Genomic DNA, 26,292 nt, shown 5'->3' with positions numbered 1-26,292 from the left:
GATAATTGTTGGAGGGGCGATGGGTAATTGTTGGATGGGGCGAGGGGTAATTGTTGGATGGGGCCAGAGGTAATTCTTGGACAGGCGAGGGGTAATTGTTGGACGGGGCGAGGGCTAATTGTTGGACGGGGCGAGAGGTAATTGTTGGAATTGGCGAGGGGTAATTATTGGAGAGGGAGAGGGGTAATTGTTGGACGGGGCAAGGGGTAATTGTTGGACGGGGAGCGGGGTAATTGTTGGACGGGGCGAGGGGGTATTGTTGGACGGGGCGACGTGGAATTGTTGGACGGGGTGAGGGCGAATTGTTGGAGAGGGAGAGGGGTAATTGTTGGACCTGGCAAGGGGTAATTGGAGGATGGGGCGAGGGTAATTGGAGGAAGGTGCGAGGGGTAATTGGAGGAAGGGGCGAGGGGTAATTGTTGGATGGGGTGAGGGGTAATTGTTGGATGGGGCGAGGAGTAATTGTTGGACGGGGCGAGGGGTAATTGTTGGACGGGGCGAGGGATAATTGTTGGACGAGGCGAGGGGTAATTGTTGGACAGGGCGAGGGGTAATTGTTGGAGGGCGAGGGGTAATTGTTGGAGGGCGAGGGGTAATTGTTGGATGGGGCCAGAGGTAATTTTTGGACAGGCGAGGGGTAATTGTAAGTTGGGGCGAGGGGTCATTGTTGGACGGGGCGAGGGATAATTGTTGGAGGGCGAGGGGTAATTGTTGGATGGGGCCAGAGGTAATTTTTGGACAGGCGAGGGGTAATTGTAAGACGGGATGAGGGGTCATTGTTGGACGGGGCGAGGGGTAATTGTTGGATGGGGCGAGGGCTAATTGTTGGATGGGCCGAGAGGTAATTGTTGGACGGGGTGAGGGATAATTGTTGGAAGGGGCGAGGGGTAATTGTTGGATGGGGCGAGGGGTAATTGTTGGAGAAGGAGGGGTAATTGTTGGAGACGGAGGGGGGTAAATGTTGGACAAGGCGAGGGATAATTGTTGGACGGGGCGAGGGGTAATTGTTGGAGAGGGAGAGGGTTAATTGTTGGACGAGGCGAGGGATGATTGTTGGAGGGGCGATGGGTAATTGTTGGAGGAGAGGGGTAATTGTTGGAGAAGGAGAGGGAGAGGGATAATTGTTGGACAGGGCGAGGGGTAATTGTTTGACGAGGCGAGAGATAATTTTTGGAGAGGGAGTGGGGTAATTGTTGGATGAGGCGAGGGGTAATTGTTGGAGGGGCGAGTGGTAATTGTTGGAGAAGGAGAGGGGAAATTGTTGGACAGGGCGAGGGGAGTTGTTGGAGAAGGAGAGGGGTAATTGTTGGAGAGCGAGAGGGATAATTGTTGGACGGGTCGAGGGGTAATTGTTGGACGAGGCGAGAGATAATTGTTGGAGAGGGAGTGGGGTAATTGTTGGATGAGGCGAGGGATAATTGTTGGACGGGGCGAGGGGTAATTGTTGGAGAGGGAGAGGGGTAATTGTTCGACAGGGCGAGGGGTAATTGTTGGATGGGGCGAGGGGTAATTGTTGGATGGGGCGAGGGGTAATTGTTGGAGAGGGAGAGGGGTAATTGTTCGACAGGGCGAGGGGTAATTGTTGGATGGGGCGAGGGGTAATTGTTGGATGGGGCAAGGGGTAATTGTTGGACGAGGCGTGGTGTAATTGTTGGAGGCGGCGAGGAGTTATTGTTGGATGCGGAGAGGGGTAATTGTTGGAGAAGGAGAGGGGTAATTGTTGGACGGGGCGAGGGGTAATTGCTGGATGAGGCGAGGGGTAATTGTAGGACGGGGCGAGGGGTAATTGTTGGATGGTGCGAGGGGTAATTGTTGGATGGGGAGAAGGGTAATTGTTGGACTGGGCGAGGGGTAATTGTTGGAGAGGGAGAGGGGTAATTGTTGGACGGGGCGAGGTGTAATTGTTGGACGAGGCAAGGGGTAATTGTTGGACGGTGTGATGGGTAATTGTTGGATAGGGCGAGGGGTAATTGTTGGAAGGGGGGAGGGGTAATTGTTAGAGAGGGAGAGGGGTAATTGTTGGACGGGGCGAGGGGTAATTGTTGGAGAGGGAGAGGGGTAATTGTTGGAGGGGCGAGAGGTAATTGTTGGAGAGGGAGAGGGGTAATTGTTGGACGGGGCGAGGTGTAATTGTTGGACGAGGCGAGGGGTAATTGTTGGACGGTGTGAGGGGTAATTGTTGGAATGGGCGAGGGGTAATTGTTGGAAGGGACGAGGGGTAATTGTTAGAGAGGGAGAGGGGTAATTGTTGGACTGGGCGAGGGGTAATTGTTGGACGAGGCGAGGGGTAATTGTTGGACGGGGCGAGGGGTAATTGTTGGAGGGGCGAGAGGTAATGGTTGGAGAGGGAGAGGGGTAATTGTTGGAGACGGAGGGGGTAAATGTTGGACAAGGCGAGGGATAATTGTTGGACGAAGCAAGGGGTAATTGTTGGAGAGGATGAATTGTTGGAGAGGGAGAGGGGTAATTGTTGGAGAGGATGATTTGTTGGAGAGGGAGAGGGATAATTGTTGGACGAGGCGAGGGTTAATTGTTGGAGCGGCGATGGGTAATTGTTGGATGGGACGAGGGGTAATTGTTGGATGGGGCCAGAGGTAATTCTTGGACAGGCGAGGGGTAACTGTTGGAGAGGGAGAGGGGTAATTGTTGGACGGGGCAAGGGGTAATTGTTGGACGGGGAGCGGGGTAATTGTTGGACGGGGCGAGAGGTAGTTGTTGGACCGGGCGAGAGGTAATTGTTGGATGGGGCGAGGGTTAATTGTTGGACGGGGCGAGGGGTAATTGTTGGTCGGGGCGAGGGCTAATTGTTGGACGGGGCGAGGGGTAATTGTTGGATGGGGAGCGGGGTAATTGTTGGACGGAGAGCTTGGTAATTGTTGGACGGAGAGCGGGTTAATTGTTGGACGGGGCGAGAGGTAATTGTTGGACGCGGCCAGAGGTAATTGTTGGACGGGGCGAGGGGTGATTGTTGGATGGGGCGAGGGGTAATTGTAGGATGGGGTGTGGGGTAATTGTTGGACGGGGCGAGGGGTAATTGTTGGACGGGGTGAGGGGTAATTGTTGGATGGGGCGAGGGGTAATTGTTGTATGGGGCGAGGGGTAATTTTTGGACTAGGTGAGGGGTAATTGTTGGATGGGGTGAGGGGTAATTGGAGGAAGGGGATGAGGGGTAATTGTTGGACGGGCGAGAAGTAATTGTTGGACAGAGCGAGGTGGAATTGTTAGTCGGGGCGAGAGGTAATTGTTGGCTGGGGCGACGGGGAATTATTGGATGGGGCGACGGGGAATTGGAGGATAGGGTGAGGGGGAATTGTTGGACTGGGCGAGGGTTAATTGTTGGAGAGGGAGAGGGGTAATTGTTGGACGGGGCGAGGGAGTGTTGTTGGACGGGGCGAGGTGGAATTGTTGGACGGGGTGAGGGCGAATTGTTGGAGAGGGAGAGGGGTAATTGTTGGACCTGGCAAGGGGTAATTGGAGGATGGGGCGAGGGTAATTGGAGGAAGGTGCGAGGGGTAATTGGAGGAAGGGGCGAGGGGTAATTGTTGGATGGGGTGAGGGGTAATTGTTGGACGGGGCGAGGAGCAATTGTTGGGCAGGGCGAGGGGTAATTGTTGGACGGGGTGAGGGGTAATTGTTGGACGGGGCGAGGGGTAATTGTTGGACGGGGCGAGGGGTAATTGTTGGACAGGGCGAGAGGTAATTGTTGGAAGGGGCGAGGGGTAATTGTTGGACGGGGCGAGAGGTAATTGTTAGACGGGGCGAGGGGTAATTGTTGGACGAGGCGAGGGGTAATTGTTGTACGGGGCGACGGGTAATTGTTGGAGGGGCGAGAGGTAATTGTTGGAGAGGGAGAGGCGTAATTGTTGGACGGGGCAAGGGGTAATTGTTGGACGAGGCGAGGGGTAATTGTTGGACGGGGCGAGGGGTAATTGTTGGAAGGGGCGAGGGGTAATAGTTGGACGGGGCGAGGGGTAATTGTTGGACGGGGCGAGGAGTAATTGTTGGATGGGGCGAGAGGTAATTGTTGGATGGGGCGAGAGGTAATTGTTGGATGGGGCGAGGGGTAATTGTTGGATGATGCCAGAGGTAATTGTTGGTCGGGGTGAAGGGTAAATGTTGGACAGGGCGAGGGGTAATTGTTAGACAGGGCGAGGGGTAATTTTTAGACGAGGCGAGGGGTAATAGTTGGACGGGGCGAGGGGTAATTGTTGGACGGGGCAAGGAGTAATTGTTGGACGGGCGAGGGGTAATTGTTGGACGGGGCAAGAGGTAATTGTTGGATGAGGCGAGGGGTGGTAATTGTTGGATGGGGAGAAGGGTAATTGTTGGACTGGGCGAGGGGTAATTGTTGGAGAGGGAGAGGGGTAATTGTTGGACGGGGCGAGGTGTAATTGTTGAACGAGGCGAGGAGTAATTGTTGGACGGTGTGAGGGGTAATTGTTGGATAGGGCGAGGGGTAATTGTTGGAAGGGGCGAGGGGTAATTGTTAGAGAGGGAGAGGGGTAATTGTTGGACGGGGCGAGGGGTAATTGTTGGATGAGGCGAGGGGTAATTGTTGGACGGGGCGAGGGATAATTGTTGGAGGGGCGAGAGGTAATTGTTGGAGAGGGAGAGGGGTAATTGTTGGACGGGGCAAATTTAATTGTTGGACGAAGCAAGGGGTAATTGTTGGAGAGGATGAATTGTTGGAGAGGGAGAGGGATAATTGTTGGACGAGGCGAGGGTTAATTGTTGGATGGGCGATGGGTAATTGTTGGATGGGGCGAGGGGTAATTGTTGGATGGGGCCAGAGGTAATTCTTGGACAGGCGAGGGGTAATTGTTGGACGGGGCGAGGGCTAATTGTTGGACGGGGCGATAGGTAATTGTTGGAATTGGCGAGGGGTAATTATTGGAGAGGGAGAGGGGTAATTGTTGGACGGGGCAAGGGGTAATTGTTGGACGGGGAGCGGGGTAATTGTTGGACGGGGCGAGGGGGTATTGTTGGACGGGGCGACGTGGAATTGTTGGACGGGGTGAGGGCGAATTGTTGGAGAGGGAGAGGGGTAATTGTTGGACTTGGCAAGTAGTAATTGGAGGATGGGGCGAGGGTAATTGGAGGAAGGTGCGAGGGGTAATTGGAGGAAGGGGCGAGGGGTAATTGTTGGATGGGGTGAGGGGTAATTGTTGGATGGGGCGAGGAGTAATTGTTGGACGGGGCGAGGGGTAATTGTTGGACGGGGCGAGGGGTAATTGTTGGACGGGGCGAGGGGTAATTGTTGGATGGGGCGAGGGGTAATTGTTCGACAGGGCGAGAGGTAATTGTTGGAAGGGGCGAGGGGTAATTGTTGGAGAGGGAGAGGGGTAATTGTTGGACGGGGCGAGGGGTAATTGTTGGATGGGTCGAGGGGTAATTGTTGGATGGGGCGAGGGGTAATTTTTGGACTAGGTGAGGTGTAATTGTTGGACGGGGCGAGGTGTAATTGTTGAACGAGGCGAGGGGTAATTGTTGGACGGTGTGAGGGGTAATTGTTGGATAGGGCGAGGGGTAATTGTTGGAAGGGGCGAGGGGTAATTGTTAGAGAGGGAGAGGGGTAATTGTTGGACGGGGCGAGGGGTAATTGTTGGATGAGGCGAGGGGTAATTGTTGGACGGGGCGAGGGATAATTGTTGGAGGGGCGATGGGTAATTGTTGGATGGGGCGAGGGGTAATTGTTGGATGGGGCCAGAGGTAATTCTTGGACAGGCGAGGGGTAATTGTTGGACGGGGCGAGGGCTAATTGTTGGACGGGGCGAGAGGTAATTGTTGGAATTGGCGAGGGGTAATTATTGGAGAGGGAGAGGGGTAATTGTTGGACGGGGCAAGGGGTAATTGTTGGACGGGGAGCGGGGTAATTGTTGGACGGGGCGAGGGGGTATTGTTGGACGGGGCGACGTGGAATTGTTGGACGGGGTGAGGGCGAATTGTTGGAGAGGGAGAGGGGTAATTGTTGGACCTGGCAAGGGGTAATTGGAGGATGGGGCGAGGGTAATTGGAGGAAGGTGCGAGGGGTAATTGGAGGAAGGGGCGAGGGGTAATTGTTGGATGGGGTGAGGGGTAATTGTTGGATGGGGCGAGGAGTAATTGTTGGACGGGGCGAGGGGTAATTGTTGGACGGGGCGAGGGATAATTGTTGGACGAGGCGAGGGGTAATTGTTGGACAGGGCGAGGGGTAATTGTTGGAGGGCGAGGGGTAATTGTTGGAGGGCGAGGGGTAATTGTTGGATGGGGCCAGAGGTAATTTTTGGACAGGCGAGGGGTAATTGTAAGTTGGGGCGAGGGGTCATTGTTGGACGGGGCGAGGGATAATTGTTGGAGGGCGAGGGGTAATTGTTGGATGGGGCCAGAGGTAATTTTTGGACAGGCGAGGGGTAATTGTAAGACGGGACGAGGGGTCATTGTTGGACGGGGCGAGGGGTAATTGTTGGATGGGGCGAGGGCTAATTGTTGGATGGGCCGAGAGGTAATTGTTGGACGGGGTGAGGGATAATTGTTGGAAGGGGCGAGGGGTAATTGTTGGATGGGGCGAGGGGTAATTGTTGGAGAAGGAGGGGTAATTGTTGGAGACGGAGGGGGGTAAATGTTGGACAAGGCGAGGGATAATTGTTGGACGGGGCGAGGGGTAATTGTTGGAGAGGGAGAGGGTTAATTGTTGGACGAGGCGAGGGATGATTGTTGGAGGGGCGATGGGTAATTGTTGGAGGAGAGGGGTAATTGTTGGAGAAGGAGAGGGAGAGGGATAATTGTTGGACAGGGCGAGGGGTAATTGTTTGACGAGGCGAGAGATAATTTTTGGAGAGGGAGTGGGGTAATTGTTGGATGAGGCGAGGGGTAATTGTTGGAGGGGCGAGTGGTAATTGTTGGAGAAGGAGAGGGGAAATTGTTGGACAGGGCGAGGGGAGTTGTTGGAGAAGGAGAGGGGTAATTGTTGGAGAGCGAGAGGGATAATTGTTGGACGGGTCGAGGGGTAATTGTTGGACGAGGCGAGAGATAATTGTTGGAGAGGGAGTGGGGTAATTGTTGGATGAGGCGAGGGATAATTGTTGGACGGGGCGAGGGGTAATTGTTGGAGAGGGAGAGGGGTAATTGTTCGACAGGGCGAGGGGTAATTGTTGGATGGGGCGAGGGGTAATTGTTGGATGGGGCGAGGGGTAATTGTTGGAGAGGGAGAGGGGTAATTGTTCGACAGGGCGAGGGGTAATTGTTGGATGGGGCGAGGGGTAATTGTTGGATGGGGCAAGGGGTAATTGTTGGACGAGGCGTGGTGTAATTGTTGGAGGCGGCGAGGAGTTATTGTTGGATGCGGAGAGGGGTAATTGTTGGAGAAGGAGAGTGGTAATTGTTGGTCGGGGTGAGGGGTAATTGTTGGATGGGGCGAGGAGTTATTGTTGGATGCGGAGAGGGGTAATTGTTGGAGAAGGAGAGGGGTAATTGTTGGACGGGGCGAGGGGTAATTGTTGGATGAGGCGAGGGGTAATTGTAGGACGGGGCGAGGGGTAATTGTTGGATGGTGCGAGGGGTAATTGTTGGATGGGGAGAAGGGTAATTGTTGGACTGGGCGAGGGGTAATTGTTGGAGAGGGAGAGGGGTAATTGTTGGACGGGGCGAGGTGTAATTGTTGGACGAGGCAAGGGGTAATTGTTGGACGGTGTGATGGGTAATTGTTGGATAGGGCGAGGGGTAATTGTTGGAAGGGGGGAGGGGTAATTGTTAGAGAGGGAGAGGGGTAATTGTTGGACGGGGCGAGGGGTAATTGTTGGAGAGGGAGAGGGGTAATTGTTGGAGGGGCGAGAGGTAATTGTTGGAGAGGGAGAGGGGTAATTGTTGGACGGGGCGAGGTGTAATTGTTGGACGAGGCGAGGGGTAATTGTTGGACGGTGTGAGGGGTAATTGTTGGAATGGGCGAGGGGTAATTGTTGGAAGGGACGAGGGGTAATTGTTAGAGAGGGAGAGGGGTAATTGTTGGACTGGGCGAGGGGTAATTGTTGGACGAGGCGAGGGGTAATTGTTGGACGGGGCGAGGGGTAATTGTTGGAGGGGCGAGAGGTAATGGTTGGAGAGGGAGAGGGGTAATTGTTGGAGACGGAGGGGGTAAATGTTGGACAAGGCGAGGGATAATTGTTGGACGAAGCAAGGGGTAATTGTTGGAGAGGATGAATTGTTGGAGAGGGAGAGGGGTAATTGTTGGAGAGGATGATTTGTTGGAGAGGGAGAGGGATAATTGTTGGACGAGGCGAGGGTTAATTGTTGGAGCGGCGATGGGTAATTGTTGGATGGGACGAGGGGTAATTGTTGGATGGGGCCAGAGGTAATTCTTGGACAGGCGAGGGGTAACTGTTGGAGAGGGAGAGGGGTAATTGTTGGACGGGGCAAGGGGTAATTGTTGGACGGGGAGCGGGGTAATTGTTGGACGGGGCGAGAGGTAGTTGTTGGACCGGGCGAGAGGTAATTGTTGGATGGGGCGAGGGTTAATTGTTGGACGGGGCGAGGGGTAATTGTTGGTCGGGGCGAGGGCTAATTGTTGGACGGGGCGAGGGGTAATTGTTGGATGGGGAGCGGGGTAATTGTTGGACGGAGAGCTTGGTAATTGTTGGACGGAGAGCGGGTTAATTGTTGGACGGGGCGAGAGGTAATTGTTGGACGCGGCGAGAGGTAATTGTTGGACGGGGCGAGGGGTGATTGTTGGATGGGGCGAGGGGTAATTGTAGGATGGGGTGTGGGGTAATTGTTGGACGGGGCGAGGGGTAATTGTTGGACGGGGTGAGGGGTAATTGTTGGATGGGGCGAGGGGTAATTGTTGTATGGGGCGAGGGGTAATTTTTGGACTAGGTGAGGGGTAATTGTTGGATGGGGTGAGGGGTAATTGGAGGAAGGGGATGAGGGGTAATTGTTGGACGGGCGAGAAGTAATTGTTGGACAGAGCGAGGTGGAATTGTTAGTCGGGGCGAGAGGTAATTGTTGGCTGGGGCGACGGGGAATTATTGGATGGGGCGACGGGGAATTGGAGGATAGGGTGAGGGGGAATTGTTGGACTGGGCGAGGGTTAATTGTTGGAGAGGGAGAGGGGTAATTGTTGGACGGGGCGAGGGAGTGTTGTTGGACGGGGCGAGGTGGAATTGTTGGACGGGGTGAGGGCGAATTGTTGGAGAGGGAGAGGGGTAATTGTTGGACCTGGCAAGGGGTAATTGGAGGATGGGGCGAGGGTAATTGGAGGAAGGTGCGAGGGGTAATTGGAGGAAGGGGCGAGGGGTAATTGTTGGATGGGGTGAGGGGTAATTGTTGGACGGGGCGAGGAGCAATTGTTGGGCAGGGCGAGGGGTAATTGTTGGACGGGGTGAGGGGTAATTGTTGGACGGGGCGAGGGGTAATTGTTGGACGGGGCGAGGGGTAATTGTTGGACAGGGCGAGAGGTAATTGTTGGAAGGGGCGAGGGGTAATTGTTGGACGGGGCGAGAGGTAATTGTTAGACGGGGCGAGGGGTAATTGTTGGACAAGGTGAGGGGTAATTGTTGGACGGTGCGAGGGGTAATTGTTGGAGGGCGAGGGGTAATTTTTGGATGGGGCCAGAGGTAATTTTTGGACAGGCGAGGGGTAATTGTAGGACGGGGCGAGGGGTCATTGTTGGACGGGGCGAGGGGTAATTGTTGGATGGGGCGAGGGCTAATTGTTGGATGGGCCGAGAGGTAATTGTTGGACGGGGCGAGGAGTAATTGTTGGAAGGGGCGAGGGGTAATTGTTGGATAGGGCGAGGGGTAATTGTTGGAGAAGGAGGGGTAATTGTTGGAGACGGAGGGGGGTAAATGTTGGACAAGGCGAGGGATAATTGTTGGAGAGGGAGAGGGTTAATTGTTGGACGAGGCGAGGGATGATTGTTGGAGGGGCGATGGGTAATTGATGGAGGAGAGGGGTAATTGTTGGAGAAGGAGAGGGAGAGGGATAATTGTTGGACGGGGCGAGGGGTAATTGTTGGACAAGGTGAGGGGTAAAGGTTGGACGAGGCGAGAGGTAGTTGTTGGAGAGGGAGAGGGGTAATTGTTGGACGAGGCGAGGGATAATTGTTGGACGGGGCGAGAGTTAATTGTTGCAGAGGGAGAGGGGTAATTGTTGGACGAAGCGAGGGGTAATTGTTGAAGGGGCGAGTGGTAATTGTTGGAGAAGGAGAGGGGAAATTGTTGGACAGGGTGAGGGGAGTTGTTGGAGAAGGAGAGGGGTAATTGTTGGAGAGCGAGAGGGATAATTGTTGGACGGGTCGAGGGCTAATTGTTGGACGAGACGAGAGGTAATTGTTGGAGAGGGAGTGGGGTAATTGTTGGATGAGGCGAAGGATAATTGTTGGACGGGACGAGTGGTAATTGTTGAAGAGGGAGAGGGGTAATTGTTCGACAGGGCGAGGGGTAATTGTTGGATGGGGCGAGGGGTAATTGTTGGATAGGTCGAGGGGTAATTGTTGGAAAGGGAGAGGGGTAATTGTTCGACAGGGCGAGGGGTAATTGTTGGATGGGGCGAGGGGTAATTGTTGGATGGGGCGAGGGGTAATTGTTGGAGAGGGAGAGGGGTAATTGTTCGACAGGGCGAGGAGTAATTGTTGGATGGGGCGAGGGGTAATTGTTGGATGGGGCGAGGGGTAATTGTTGGAGAGGGAGAGGGGTAATTGTTCGACAGGGCGAGGGGTAATTGTTGGATGGGGCGAGGGGTAATTGTTGGATGGGGCGAGGGGTAATTGTTGTAGAGGGAGAGGGGTAATTGTTCGACAGGGCGAGGGGTAATTGTTGGATGGGGCGAGGGGTAATTGTTGGATGGGGCAAGGGGTAATTGTTGGACGAGGCGAGGTGTAATTGTTGGAGGGGGCGAGGAGTTATTGTTGGATGCGGAGAGGGGTAATTGTTGGAGAAGGAGAGTGGTAATTGTTGGTCGGGGTGAGGGGTAATTGTTGGATGGGGCGAGGAGTTATTGTTGGATGCGGAGAGGGGTAATTGTTGGAGAAGGAGAGGGGTAATTGTTGGACGGGGCGAGGGGTAATTGTTGGATGAGGCGAGGGGTAATTGTAGGACGGGGCGAGGGGTAATTGTTGGATGGGGTGAGGGGTAATTGTTGGACGGGGCGAGGAGTAATTGTTGGGCGGGGCGAGGGGTAATTGTTGGACGGGGCGAGGGGTAATTGTTGGACGGGCGAGGGGTAATTGTTGGACGGGGCGAGGGGTAATTGTTGGACAGGGCGAGAGGTAATTGTTGGAAGGGGCGAGGGGTAATTGTTGGACGGGGCGAGAGGTAATTGTTGGACGGGGCGAGGGGTAATTGTTGGATAGGGCGAGGGGTAATTGTTGGAGAAGGAGGGGTAATTGTTGGAGACGGAGGGGGGTAAATGTTGGACAAGGCGAGGGATAATTGTTGGACGTGGCGAGGGGTAATTGTTGGAGAGGGAGAGGGTTAATTGTTGGACGAGGCGAGGGATGATTGTTGGAGGGGCGATGGGTAATTGTTGGAGGAGAGGGGTAATTGTTGGAGAAGGAGAGGGAGAGGGATAATTGTTGGACGGGGCGAGGGGTAATTGTTTGACGAGGTGAGGGGTAATGGTTGGACGAGGCGAGAGGTAGTTGTTGTGAGGGAGTGGGGTAATTGTTGGACAAGGCGAGGGATAATTGTTGGGCGGGGCGAGAGGTAATTGTTGGAGAGGGAGAGGGGTAATTGTTGGACGAGGCGAGGGATAATTGTTGGACGGGGCGAGAGTTAATTGTTGGAGAGGGAGAGGGGTAATTGTTGGACGAAGCGAGGGGTAATTGTTGAAGGGGCGAGTGGTAATTGTTGGAGAAGGAGAGGGGAAATTGTTGGACAGGGTGAGGGGAGTTGTTGGAGAAGGAGAGGGGTAATTGTTGGAGAGAGAGAGGGATAATTGTTGGACGGGTCGAGGGGTAATTGTTGGAGGAGGCGAGAGGTAATTGTTGGAGAGGGAGTGGGGTAATTGTTGGATGAGGCGAGGGATAATTGTTGGACGGGACGAGGGGTAATTGTTGGAGAGGGAGAGGGGTAATTGTTCGACAGGGCGAGGGGTAATTGTTGGATGGGGCGAGGGGTAATTGTTCGACAGGGCAAGGGGTAATTGTTGGATGGGGCGAGGGATAATTGTTGGATAGGTCGAGGGGTAATTGTTGGAGAGGGAGAGGGGTAATTGTTCGACAGGGCGAGGGGTATTTGTTGGATGGGGCGAGGGGTAATTGTTGGATGGGGCGAGGGGTAATTGTTGGAGAGGGAGAGGGGTAATTGTTCGACAGGGCGAGGGGTAATTGTTGGATGGGGCGAGGGGTAATTGTTGGATGGGGCGAGGGGTAATTGTTGGATGGGGCGAGGGGTGATTTTTGGACTAGGTGAGGGATAATTGTTGGACGGGGTGAGGGGTAATTGGAGGAAGGGGATGAGGGGTAATTGTTGGACGGGCGAGAGATAATTGTTGGACAGAGCGAGGTGGAACTGTTAGTCGGGGCGAGAGGTAATTGTTGGCTGGGGCGACAGGGAATTATTGGATGGGGCGACGGGGAATTGGAGGATAGGGTGAGGGGGAATTGTTGGACTGGGCGAGGGTTAATTGTTGGAGAGGGAGAGGGGTAATTGTTGGACGGGGCGAGGGGGTGTTGTTGGATGGGGCGAGGTGGAATTGTTGGACGGGGTGAGGGCGAATTGTTGGAGAGGGAGAGGGGTAATTGTTGGACCTGGCAAGGGGTAATTGGAGGATGGGGCGAGGGGTAATTGTTGGATGGGGCGAGGGGTAATTGTTGGATGCGGAGAGGGGTAATTGTTGGAGAAGGAGAGGGGTAATTGTTGGACGGGGCGAGGAGTTATTGTTGGATGCGGAGAGGGGTAATTGTTGGAGAAGGAGAGTGGTAATTGTTGGTCGGGGTGAGGGGTAATTGTTGGATGGGGCGAGGAGTTATTGTTGGATGCGGAGAGGGGTAATTGTTGGAGAAGGAGAGGGGTAATTGTTGGACGGGGCGAGGGGTAATTGTTGGATGAGGCGAGGGGTAATTGTAGGACGGGGCGAGGGGTAATTGTTGGATGGGGTGAGGGGTAATTGTTGGACGGGGCGAGGAGTAATTGTTGGGCGGGGCGAGGGGTAATTGTTGGACGGGGCGAGGGGTAATTGTTGGACGGGCGAGGGGTAATTGTTGGACGGGGCGAGGGGTAATTGTTGGACAGGGCGAGAGGTAATTGTTGGAAGGGGCGAGGGGTAATTGTTGGACGGGGCGAGAGGTAATTGTTGGACGGGGCGAGGGGTAATTGTTGGATAGGGCGAGGGGTAATTGTTGGAGAAGGAGGGGTAATTGTTGGAGACGGAGGGGGGTAAATGTTGGACAAGGCGAGGGATAATTGTTGGACGTGGCGAGGGGTAATTGTTGGAGAGGGAGAGGGTTAATTGTTGGACGAGGCGAGGGATGATTGTTGGAGGGGCGATGGGTAATTGTTGGAGGAGAGGGGTAATTGTTGGAGAAGGAGAGGGAGAGGGATAATTGTTGGACGGGGCGAGGGGTAATTGTTGGACAAGGTGAGGGGTAATGGTTGGACGAGGCGAGAGGTAGTTGTTGTGAGGGAGTGGGGTAATTGTTGGACAAGGCGAGGGATAATTGTTGGGCGGGGCGAGAGGTAATTGTTGGAGAGGGAGAGGGGTAATTGTTGGACGAGGCGAGGGATAATTGTTGGACGGGGCGAGAGTTAATTGTTGGAGAGGGAGAGGGGTAATTGTTGGACGAGGCGAGGGATAATTGTTGGACGGTGCGAGAGTTAATTGTTGGGGAGGGAGAGGGGTAATTGTTGGACGAAGCGAGGGGTAATTGTTGAAGGGGCGAGTGGTAATTGTTGGAGAAGGAGAGGGGAAATTGTTGGACAGGGTGAGGGGAGTTGTTGGAGAAGGAGAGGGGTAATTGTTGGAGAGAGAGAGGGATAATTGTTGGACGGGTCGAGGGGTAATTGTTGGAGGAGGCGAGAGGTAATTGTTGGAGAGGGAGTGGGGTAATTGTTGGATGAGGCGAGGGATAATTGTTGGACGGGACGAGGGGTAATTGTTGGAGAGGGAGAGGGGTAATTGTTCGACAGGGCGAGGGGTAATTGTTGGATGGGGCGAGGGGTAATTGTTCGACAGGGCGAGGGGTAATTGTTGGATGGGGCGAGGGATAATTGTTGGATAGGTCGAGGGGTAATTGTTGGAGAGGGAGAGGGGTAATTGTTCGACAGGGCGAGGGGTAATTGTTGGATGGGGCGAGGGGTAATTGTTGGATGGGGCGAGGGGTAATTGTTGGAGAGGGAGAGGGGTAATTGTTCGACAGGGCGAGGGGTAATTGTTGGATGGGGCGAGGGGTAATTGTTGGATGGGGCGAGGGGTAATTGTTGGATGGGGCGAGGGGTGATTTTTGGACTAGGTGAGGGATAATTGTTGGACGGGGTGAGGGGTAATTGGAGGAAGGGGATGAGGGGTAATTGTTGGACGGGCGAGAGATAATTGTTGGACAGAGCGAGGTGGAATTGTTAGTCGGGGCGAGAGGTAATTGTTGGCTGGGGCGACAGGGAATTATTGGATGGGGCGACGGGGAATTGGAGGATAGGGTGAGGGGGAATTGTTGGACTGGGCGAGGGTTAATTGTTGGAGAGGGAGAGGGGTAATTGTTGGACGGGGCGAGGGGGTGTTGTTGGATGGGGCGAGGTGGAATTGTTGGACGGGGTGAGGGCGAATTGTTGGAGAGGGAGAGGGGTAATTGTTGGACCTGGCAAGGGGTAATTGGAGGATGGGGCGAGGGTAATTGAAGGAAGGTGCGAGGGGTAATTGGAGGAAGGGGCGAGGGGTAATTGTTGGATGGGGTGAGGGGTAATTGTTGGACGGGGCGAGGAGTAATTGTTGGGCGGGGCGAGGGGTAATTGTTGGACGGGGCGAGGGGTAATTGTTGGACGGGGCGAGGGGTAATTGTTGGACGGGGCGAGGGGTAATTGTTGGACGGGGCGAGGGGTAATTGTTGGACGAGGTGAGGGGTAATTGTTGGACGGTGCGAGGGGTAATTGTTGGAGGGCGAGGGGTAATTTTTGGATGGGGCCAGAGGTAATTTTTGGACAGGCGAGGGGTAATTGTAGGACGGGGCGAGGCGTCATTTTTGGACGGGGCGAGGGGTAATTGTTGGATGGGGCGAGGGCTAATTGTTGGATGGGCCGAGAGGTAATTGTTGGACGGGGCGAGGAGTAATTGTTGGAAGGGGCGAGGGGTAATTGTTGGATAGGGCGAGGGGTAATTGTTGGAGAAGGAGGGATAATTGTTGGAGACGGAGGGGGGTAAATGTTGGACAAGGCGAGGGATAATTGTTGGACGGGGCGAGGGGTAATTGTTGGAGAGGGAGAGGGTTAATTGTTGGATGAGGCGAGGGATGATTGTTGGAGGGGCGATGGGTAATTGTTGAGGAGAGGGGTAATTGTTGGAGAAGGAGAGGGAGAGGGATAATTATTGGACGGGGCGAGGGGTAATTGTTTGACGAGGTGAGGGGTAATGGTTGGACGAGGCGAGAGGTAGTTGTTGGAGAGGGAGTGGGGTAATTGTTGGACAAGGCGAGGGATAATTGTTGGGCGGGGCGAGAGGTAATTGTTGGAGACGGGGAGGGGTAATTGTTGGACGAGGCGAGGGATAATTGTTGGACGGGGCGAGAGTTAATTGTTGGAGAGGGAGAGGGGTAATTGTTGGACGAAGCGAGGGGTAATTGTTGAAGGGGCGAGTGGTAATTGTTGGAGAAGGAGAGGGGAAATTGTTGGACAGGGTGAGGGGAGTTGTTGGAGAAGGAGAGGGGTAATTGTTGGAGAGCGAGAGGGATAATTGTTGGACGGGTCGAGGGGTAATTGTTGGACGAGGCGAGAGGTAATTGTTGGAGAGGGAGTGGGGTAATTGTTGGATGAGGCGAAGGATAATTGTTGGACGGGACGAGGGGTAATTGTTGGAGAGGGAGAGGGGTAATTGTTCGACAGGGCGAGGGGTAATTGTTGGATGGGGCGAGGGGTAATTGTTCGACAGGGCGAGGGGTAATTGTTGGATGGGGCGAGGGGTAATTGTTGGATAGGTCGAGGGGTAATTGTTGGAGAGGGAGAGGGGTAATTGTTCGACAGGGCGAGGGGTAATTGTTGGATGGGGCGAGGGGTAATTGTTGGATGGGGCGAGGGATAATTGTTGGAGAGGGAGAGGGGTAATTGTTCGACAGGGCGAGGGGTAATTGTTGGATGGGACGAGGGGTAATTGTTGGATGGGGCGAGGGGTAATTGTTGGAGAGGGAGAGGGGAAATTGTTGGACAGGGTGAGGGGAGTTGTTGGAGAAGGAGAGGGGTAATTGTTGGAGAGCGAGAGGGATAATTGTTGGATGGGTCGAGGGGTAATTGTTGGACGAGGCGAGAGGTAATTGTTGGAGAGGGAGTGGGGTAATTGTTGGATGAGGCGAAGGATAATTGTTGGACGGGACGAGGGGTAATTGTTGGAGAGGGAGAGGGGTAATTGTTCGACAGGGCGAGGGGTAATTGTTGGATGGGGCGAGGGGTAATTGTTCGACAGGGCGAGGGGTAATTGTTGGATGGCGCGAGGGTTAATTGTTGGATGGGGCGAGGGGTAATTGTTGGATGGGGCGAGGGGTAATTGTTGGATAGGTCGAGGGGTAATTGTTGGAGAGGGAGAGGGGTAATTGTTCGACAGGGCGAGGGGTAATTGTTGGATGGCGCGAGGGGTAATTGTTGGAGAGGGAGAGGGGTAATTGTTCGACAGGGCGAGGGGTAATTGTTTGATGGCGCGAGGAGTAATTGTTGGATGGGGCGAGGGGTAATTGTTGGAGAGGGAGAGGGGTAATTGTTCGACAGGGCGAGGGGTAATTGTTGGATGGGGCGAGTGGTAATTGTTGGATGGGGCGAGGGGTAATTGTTGGAGAGGGAGAGGGGTAATTGTTCGACAGGGCGAGGGGTAATTGTTGATTGGGTCGAGGGGTAATTGTTGGATGGGGCAAGGGGTAATTGTTGGACGAGGCGAGGTGTAATTGTTGGAGGGGGCGAGGAGTTATTGTTGGATGCGGAGAGGGGGAATTGTTGGAGAAGGAGAGTGGTAATTGTTGGTCGGGGTGAGGGGTAATTGTTGGATGGGGCGAGGAGTTATTGTTGGATGCGGAGAGGGGTAATTGTTGGAGAAGGAGAGGGGTAATTGTTGGACGGGGCGAGGGGTAATTGTTGGATGAGGCGAGGGGTAATTGTAGGACGGGGCGAGGGGTAATTGTTGGATGGTGCGAGGGGTAATTGTTGGATGGGGAGAAGGGTAATTGTTGGACTGGGCGAGGGGTAATTGTTGGAGAGGGAGAGGGGTAATTGTTGGACGGGGCGAGGTGTAATTGTTCGACGAGGCGAGGGGTAATTGTTCGACGGTGTGAGGGGTAATTGTTGGATAGGGCGAGGGGTAATTGTTGGAAGGGGGAGGGGTAATTGTTAGAGAGGGAGAGGGGCAATTGTTGGACGGGGCGAGGGGTAATTGTTGGACGAGGCGAGGGGTAATTGTTGGACGGGGCGAGGGGTAATTGTTGGAGAGGGAGAGGGGTAATTGTTGGAGGGGCGAGAGGTAATTGTTGGAGAGGGAGAGGGGTAATTGTTGGACGGGGCGAGGTGTAATTGTTGGACGAGGCGAGGGGTAATTGTTGGACGGTGTGAGGGGTAATTGTTGGAATGGGCGAGGGGTAATTGTTGGAAGGGACGAGGGGTAATTGTTAGAGAGGGAGAGGGGTAATTGTTGGACGGGGCGAGGAGTAATTGTTGGACGAGGCGAGGGGTAATTGTTGGACGGGGCGAGGGGTAATTGTTGGAGGGGCGAGAGGTAATTGTTGGAGAGGGAGAGGGGTAATTGTTGTAGACGGAGTGGGTAAATGTTGGACAAGGCGAGGGATAATTGTTGGACGAAGCAAGGGGTAATTGTTGGAGAGGATGAATTGTTGGAGAGGGAGAGGGATAATTGTTGGACGAGACGAGGGTTAATTGTTGGAGCGGCGATGGGTAATTGTTGGATGGGACGAGGGGTAATTGTTGGATGGGGCCAGAGGTAATTCTTGGACAGGCAAGGGGTAATTGTTGGAGAGGGAGAGGGGTAATTGTTGGACGGGGCAAGGGGTAAATGTTGGACGGGGAGCGGGGTAATTGTTGGACGGGGCGAGAGGTAGTTGTTGGACCGGGCGAGAGGTAATTGTTGGATGGGGCGAGGGTTAATTGTTGGACGGGGCGAGGGGTAATTGTTGGTCGGGGCGAGGGCTAATTGTTGGACGGGGCGAGGGGTAATTGTTGGACGGAGAGCTTGGTAATTGTTGGACGGAGAGCGGGTTAATTGTTGGACGGGGCGAGAGGTAATTGTTGGACGCGGCGAGAGGTAATTGTTGGACGGGGCGAAGGGTGATTGTTGGATGGGGCAAGAGGTAATTTTTGGACAGGCGAGGGGTAATTGTAGGATGGGTTGTGGGGTAATTGTTGGACGGGGCGAGGGGTAATTGTTGGACGGGGTGAGGGGTAATTGTTGGATGGGGCGAGGGGTAATTGTTGTATGGGGCGAGGGGTGATTTTTGGACTAGGTGAGGGGTAATTGTTGGACGGGGTGAGGGGTAATTGGAGGAAGGGGATGAGGGGTAATTGTTGGATGGGCGAGAGGTAATTGTTGGACAGAGCGAGGTGGAATTGTTAGTCGGGGCGAGAGGTAATTGTTGGCTGGGGCGACGGGGAATTATTGGATGGGGCGACGGGGAATTGGAGGATAGGGTGAGGGGGAATTGTTGGACTGGGCGAGGGTTAATTGTTGGAGAGGGAGAGGGGTAATTGTTGGACGGGGCGAGGGAGTGTTGTTGGACGGGGCGAGGTGGAATTGTTGGACGGGGTGAGGGCGAATTGTTGGAGAGGGAGAGGGGTAATTGTTGAACCTGGCAAGGGGTAATTGGAGGATGGGGCGAGGGTAATTGGAGGAAGGTGCGAGGGGTAATTGGAGGAAGGGGCGAGGGGTAATTGTTGGATGGGGTGAGGGGTAATTGTTGGACGGGGCGAGGAGTAATTGTTGGGCGGGGCGAGGGGTAATTGTTGGACGGGACGAGGGGTAATTGTTGGACGGGGCGAGGGGTAATTGTTGGACAGGGGGAGAGGTAATTGTTGGAAGGGGCGAGGGGTAATTGTTGGACGGGGCGAGAGGTAATTGTTGGACGGGGCGAGGGGTAATTGTTGGACGAGGTGAGGGGTAATTGTTGGACGGTGCGAGGGGTAATTGTTGGAGGGCGAGGGGTAATTTTTGGATGGGGCCAGAGGTAATTTTTGGACAGGCGAGGGGTAATTGTAGGACGGGGCGAGGGGTCATTGTTGGACGGGGCGAGGGCTAATTGTTGGATGGGCCGAGAGGTAATTGTTGGACAGGGCGAGGAGTAATTGTTGGAAGGGGCGAGGGGTAATTGTTGGATAGGGCGAGGGGTAATTGTTGGAGAAGGAGGGTAATTGTTGGAGACGGAGGGGGGTAAATGTTGGACAAGGCGAGGGATAATTGTTGGACGGGGCGAGGGGTAATTGTTGGAGAGGGAGAAGGTTAATTGTTGGACGAGGCGAGGGATGATTGTTGGAGGGGCGATGGGTAATTGTTGGAGGAGAGGGGTAATTGTTGGAGAAGGAGAGGGAGAGGGATAATTGTTGGACGGGGCGAGGGGTAATTGTTTGACGAGGTGAGGGGTAATGGTTGGACGAGGCGAGAGGTAGTTGTTGGAGAGGGAGTGGGGTAATTGTTGGACAAGGCGAGGGATAATTGTTGGGCGGGGCGAGAGGTAATTGTTGGAGAGAGAGAGGGGTAATTGTTGGACGAGGCGAGGGATAATTGTTGGACGGGGCGAGAGTTAATTGTTGGAGAGGGAGAGGGGTAATTGTTGGACGAAGCGAGGGGTAATTGTTGAAGGGGCGAGTGGTAATTGTTGGAGAAGGAGAGGGGAAATTGTTGGACAGGGTGAGGGGAGTTGTTGGAGAAGGAGAGGGGTAATTGTTGGAGAGCGAGAGGGATAATTGTTGGACGGGTCGAGGGGTAATTGTTGGACGAGGCGAGAGGTAATTGTTGGAGAGGGAGTGGGGTAATTGTTGGATGAGGCGAGGGGTAATTGTTCGACAGGGCGAGGGGTAATTGTTGGATGGGGCGAGGGGTAATTGTTGGATAAGTCGAGGGGTAATTGTTGGAGAGGGAGAGGGGTAATTGTTCGACAGGGCGAGGGGTAATTGTTGGATGGGGCGAGGGGTAATTGTTGGATGGGGCGAGGGATAATTGTTGGAGAGGGAGAGGGGTAATTGTTCGACAGGGCGAGGGGTAATTGTTGGATGGGGCGAGGGGTAATTGTTGGATGGGGCGAGGGGTAATTGTTGGACGAGGCGAGGGGTAATTGTTGGAGGGGGCGAGGAGTTATTGTTGGATGCGGAGAGGGGTAATTGTTGGAGAAGGAGAGGAGTAATTGTTGGACGGGGTGAGGGGTAATTGTTGGATGGGGCGAGGAGTTATTGTTGGATGTGGAGAGGGGTAATTGTTGGAGAAGGAGAGGGGTAATTGTTGGACGGGGCGAGGGGTAATTGTTGGAGAAGAGAGGGGTCATTGTTGGACGAGGCGAGGGGTAATTGTTGGACAGGGCGAGGGATAATTGTTGGACGGGGCGAAGGGTAATTGTTGGACGGGCGAGGGATAATTATTGCACGGGGCGAGGGGTAATTGTTGGATGGGGCGAGGGGTAATTGTTGGACCGGGCGAGGGATAATTGCTGGAGGTGGCGAGGAGTAATTGTTGGACGGGGCGAGCGGTAATTGTTGGATGGGGCGAGGGGTAATTGTTGGATGCGGCGAGGGGTATTTGTTGGATGCGGAGAGGGGTAATTGTTGCAGGGGGCGAGGGATAATTGTTGGACAGGGCGAGGGGTAATTGTTGGATGGGGTGAGGGGTAATTGTTGAATGCGGCGAGGGGTATTTGTTGGATGCGGAGAGGGGTAATTGTTGGAGAAGGAGAGGGGTAATTATTGGAGAAGGAGAGGGGTAATTGTTGGACGGAGCGAGGGGTAATTGTTGGAGAAGGAGAGGGGTCATTGTTGGACGAGGCGAAGGGTAATTGTTGGACAAGGCGATTGGGTAATTGTTGGATGGGGCGAAGGGTAATTGTTGGACGGGCGAGGGGTAATTGTTGGACGCGGCGAGGGGTAATTGTAGGACAGGGCGAGAGGTAATTGTTGGACGTGGCGAGAGGTAATTGTTGGACGGGGCGAAGGGTAATTGTTGGACGGGGCGAGGGGTAATTGTTGGACGAGGCGAGGGATAATTGCTGGAGGGGGCGAAGTGTAATTGTTGGACGGGGCGAGGGGTAATTGTTGGACAGGGCGAGAGGTAATTGTTGGACGTCGCGAGAGGTAATTGTTGGACGTGGCGAAGGGTAATTGTTGGACGGGGCGAGGGGTAATTGTTGGACGAGGCGAGGGATAATTGCTGGAGGGGGCGAGGGGTAATTGTTGGACGGGGCGAGGGGTAATTGTTGGATGGGGCGAGTGGTAATTGTTGGACGGGGCGAGGGGTAATTGTTGGACAGGGCGAGAGGTAATTTTTGGACGGAGCGAGAGGTAATTGTTGGACGGGGCAAGAGGTAATTGTTGGACGGGGCGAGGGGTAATTGTTGGACAGGGCCAGAGGTAATTTTTGGACAGGCGAGTGGTAATTGTAGGATGGGGCGAGGGGTAATTGTTGGACGGGGCGAGGGGTAATTGTTGGATGGGGCGAGGGCTAATTGTTGGACGGGGCGAGGGCTAATTGTTGGACGGGGCGAGGGGTAATTGTTGGATGGGGCGAGGGGTAAATGTTGGACGGGGCGAGAGGTAATTGTTGGATGGGGCCAGAGGTAATTTTTGGACAGGCGAGGGGTAATTGTAGGACGGGGTGAGGCGTAATTGTTGGATGCGGCGAGGGGTATTTGTTGGATGCGGAGAGGGGTAATTGTTGGAGAAGGAGATGGGTAATTATTGGAGAAGGAGAGGGGTAATTGTTGGACGGGGCGAGGGGTAATTGTTGGAGAAGGAGAGGGGTCATTGTTGGACGAGGCGAAGGGTAATTGTTGGACAGGGCGATTGGGTAATTGTTGGATGGGGCGAAGGGTAATTGTTGGACGCGGCGAGGGGTAATTGTTGGACAGGGCGAGAGGTAATTGTTGGACGTGGCGAGAGGCAATTGTTGGACGGGGCGAAGGGTAATTGTTGGACGGGGCGAGGGGTAATTGTTGGACGAGGCGAGGGATAATTGCTGGAGGGGGCAAGGGGTAATTGTTGGACGGGGCGAGGGGTAATTGTTGGACGGGGCGAGTGGTAATTGTTGGACGGGGCGAGGGGTAATTGTTGGACGGGGCGAGGGGTAATTGTTGGACAGGGCGAGAGGTAATTTTTGGACGGAGCGAGAGGTAATTGTTGGACGGGGCAAGAGGTAATTGTTGGACGGGGCGAGGGGTAATTGTTGGACAGGGCCAGAGGTAATTTTTGGACAGGCGAGTGGTAATTGTAGGATGGGGCGAGGGGTAATTGTTGGATGGGGCCAGGGCTAATTGTTGGACGGGGCGAGGGCTAATTGTTGGACGGGGCGAGGGCTAATTGTTGGATGGGGCGAGGGGTAAATGTTGGACGGGGCGAGAGGTAATTGTTGGATGGGGCCAGAGGTAATTTTTGGACAGGCGAGGGGTAATTGTAGGACGGGACGAGGGGTAATTGTTGGACGGGGCGAGGGGTAATTGTTGGACGGGGCGAGGGGTAATTCTTGGACGGCGCGAGGGCTAATTGTTGGACGGGGCGAGGATTTGAGTATAGGAGCAGGGAGGTCTTACTGCAGTTGTACAGGGCCTTGGTGAGGCCATACTTTGAATATTGTGTACAGTTTTGGTCTCCTAATCTGAGGAAGGATATTCTTGCTATTGAGGGAGCACAACGAAGGTTTACCAGACTGATTCCAGGATGGCAGGACTGACATATGAAGAAAGACTGGATCGACTAGACCTATATTCGCTGGAATTTAGAAGAATGAGAGGGGATTTCATAGAAACATATAAAATTCTGAAAGGATTGGACAGGTTTAGATGCAGGAAGAATGTTCCCAATGTTGGGGAAGTCCAGAACCAGAACAGTCTAAGGATAAGGGGTAAGCAATTTAGGACCAAGATGAGGAGAAACTTCTTCACTCAGAGAATTGTGAACCTGTGGAATTCTCTACCACAGAAAGTTGTTGAGTCCAGTTTGTTGGATATATTCAAAAGGGAGTTAGATGTGGTCCTTGCGGCTAAAGGAATCAAGGGGTATGGAGAGAAAGCAGGAATGGGGTACTAAAGTTTCTTGATCAGCCATGACCATATTGAATGGTGGTGCAGGCTCAAAGGGCCGAATGGCCTACTCCTGCACCTATTTTCTATGTTTCCATGTTTCTATGTTTCTCGAGAAGGGCGGGACTTCAGCGCCTGCCATGCATTCTCGTGCCTCCCGACTGTTACTGCCTCCAAATGTGCCGATACTGAATTTCTCCCCGTAAGATACTTACAAAATCTTCAGGCTAGAAAGAAGAAAGAGAAATGAAACTGCCGTATTTCTCTATCCCATTTCTATCCCGGTGAATCACCTGCGTTAAAGTACAATGTCAACAAATTGTTAGTAGATTCAGGCGTATTGGCATTGCTGCTTTGGCAGGCTGAACACAGAGCAAAGTGGGAGTTAAATGATTCAACTAAAGTTAAATAATCGTGTTTCACACACAGCAACATTTTCAGCTTCTAACAGGCAAAGTACTGGGATGTGAGAAGGAGAGAGAGCTCAGATTCACATCTTCCATGCAAATCTGCCATGATCTATTTGAATGGCAGAGCAGACATGAGGGGCTGAATAAGAACATAAGAAATAGGAACAGGAGTAGGCCATACTGCCCCTCGAGCCTGCTCCGCCATTCAATAAGATCATGGATGATCTGATCATGGACTCAGCTCCACTTCCCTGCCTGCTCCCCATGACCCCTTATCCCCTTATCGTTTAAGAAACTGTCTATTTCTGTCTTAAATTTATTCAATGTCTCAGCTTCCACAGCTCTCTGAGGCAGAGAATTCCACAGATTTACAACCCTCTGAGAGAAGAAATTTCTCTGTTTTAAAGGGGCAGCCCCTTATTCTAAGATCATGCCCTCTAGTTCCAGTCTCTCCCATCAGTGGAAACATCCTCTCTGCACTCACCTTATCAAGCCCCCTCATAATCTTATCCCTTTCGATAAGATCACCTCTCATTCTTCTGAATTCCAATGAGTAGAGGCCCAACCTACTCAACCTTTCCTCATAAGTCAACCCCATCATCTCCAGAATCAATCTAGTGAACCTTCTCTGAACTGCCTCCAAAGCAAGTATATCCTTTCGTAAATATGGAAACCAAAACTGCATGCAGTATTCTAGGTGTGGCCTCACCAATACCCTGTGTAGCTGTAGCAAGACTTCCCTGCTTTTATACTCCATCCCCTTTGCAATAAAGGCCAAGATTCCATTGGCCTTCCTGATCACTTGCTGTACCTGCATATTATCCTTTTGTGTTTCATGCACAAGTACCCCCAGGTCCCGCTGTACTGCAGCACTTTACAATCTTTCTCCATTTAAATAATAACTTGCTCTTTGATTTTTTTTTTCTGCCAAAGTGCATGACCTCGCACTTTCCAACATTATACTCCATCTGCCAAATTTTTGCCCACTCACTTAGCCTGTCTATGTCCTTTTGCAGATTTTTTGTTTCCTCCTCAAACATTGCTTTTCCTCCCATCTTTGTATCATCAGCAAACTTGGCTACGTTACACTCGGTCCCTTCTTCCACGTCGTTAATATAGATTGTAAATAGTTGGGGTCCCAGCACTGATCCCTGCGGCATCCCACTAGTTACTGATTGTCAACCCGAGAATGAACCATTTATCCTGATTCTCTGTTTTCTGTTAGTTAGCCATTCCTCTATCCATGCTAATATATTAACCCCAACCCCGTGAACTTTTATCTTGTGCAGTAACCTTTTATGTGGCACCTTGTCAAATGCCTTCTGGAAATCCAAATACACCACATCCACTGGTTCCCCTTTATCCACCCAGTTCGTTACTTCCTCAAAGAATTCCAGCAAGTTTGTCAAACATGACTTCCCCTTCATAAATCCATGCTGACTCTGCCTGACCGAATTTTGCTTTTCCAAATGTCCTGTTACTGCTTCTCTAATAATGGACTCCAACATTTTCCCAACCAGGCTAACGGATCAATAGTTTCCTGCTTTTTGTCTGCCTCCTTTTTACAATTACAACCAGTGCATCCACAATCCCTGCCGCTACTTCTCTAAAGACCCTAGGATGCAAGCCATCAGGTCCAGGGGATTTATCTGCCTTTAGTCCCATTATCTAACTGAGTACCACCTCCTTAGTGATTGTGATTGTGTTAAGTTCCTCCCCCCCTATAGCCCCTTGACTATCCACTGTTGGAATATTGTTAGTGTCCTCTACCATAAAGACTGATACAAAATATTTGTTCAGAGTTTCTGCCATCTCCATGTTCCTCATTACTAATTCCCTGGTTTCGTCCTCTAAGGGACCAACATTTACTTTAGCCACTCTTTTCCTTTTTATATACCTATAGAAACTCTTGCTATCTGTCTTATATTTTGTGCTAGTTTACTTTCATCGTCTATCTTCCCTTTCTTAATCATTTTTTTAGTCATTCTTTGCTGGCGTTTAAAAGCTTCCCAATCTTCTGTCCTCCCACTTGTTTTGGCCACTTTGTATGTCCTTGTTTTTAATTGGATACCATCCTTTATTTCTTTCGTTAGCCACGGATGGCTAGCTTTTCTCTTACACCCTTTCCTCCTTACTGTTCCTATCGTTCGTATGTTCAACAGCACAACCCTAACTGAGGTCAAATCCCAGCTGCAAGCCTCCAATAAATGTAAGAACATTGGTATCGATATCCTGACAAGAGTTTTCATCACCAGGCAAATCCTTAACCTCTTCACCTTAACTTCTCGTTAAGGAACGATCTGTCTCTCTGTTAATGATGTCTAAATTCGACTTGCAGAATTATCTTACATCAACCAGTTTCGATTATATTAGCATTTACACCACCAACCTCCCATCAGGATCCACACAAGCTGCTCAGCAAATGCATTAATTTATTCTTGTCAATTATCAATGAAGGCAAATAGCAAAGTCATGAACTAACAATTGTTTATTAACCGTAGAATC

The sequence above is a fragment of the Pristiophorus japonicus genome, chromosome 3 (genome assembly GCF_044704955.1).
Source record: "Pristiophorus japonicus isolate sPriJap1 chromosome 3, sPriJap1.hap1, whole genome shotgun sequence".
NCBI lineage: Eukaryota > Metazoa > Chordata > Chondrichthyes > Pristiophoridae > Pristiophorus > Pristiophorus japonicus.
The sequence above is the reverse complement of the archived record's forward strand: the minus strand, read 5'-3'. Positions refer to the sequence as shown.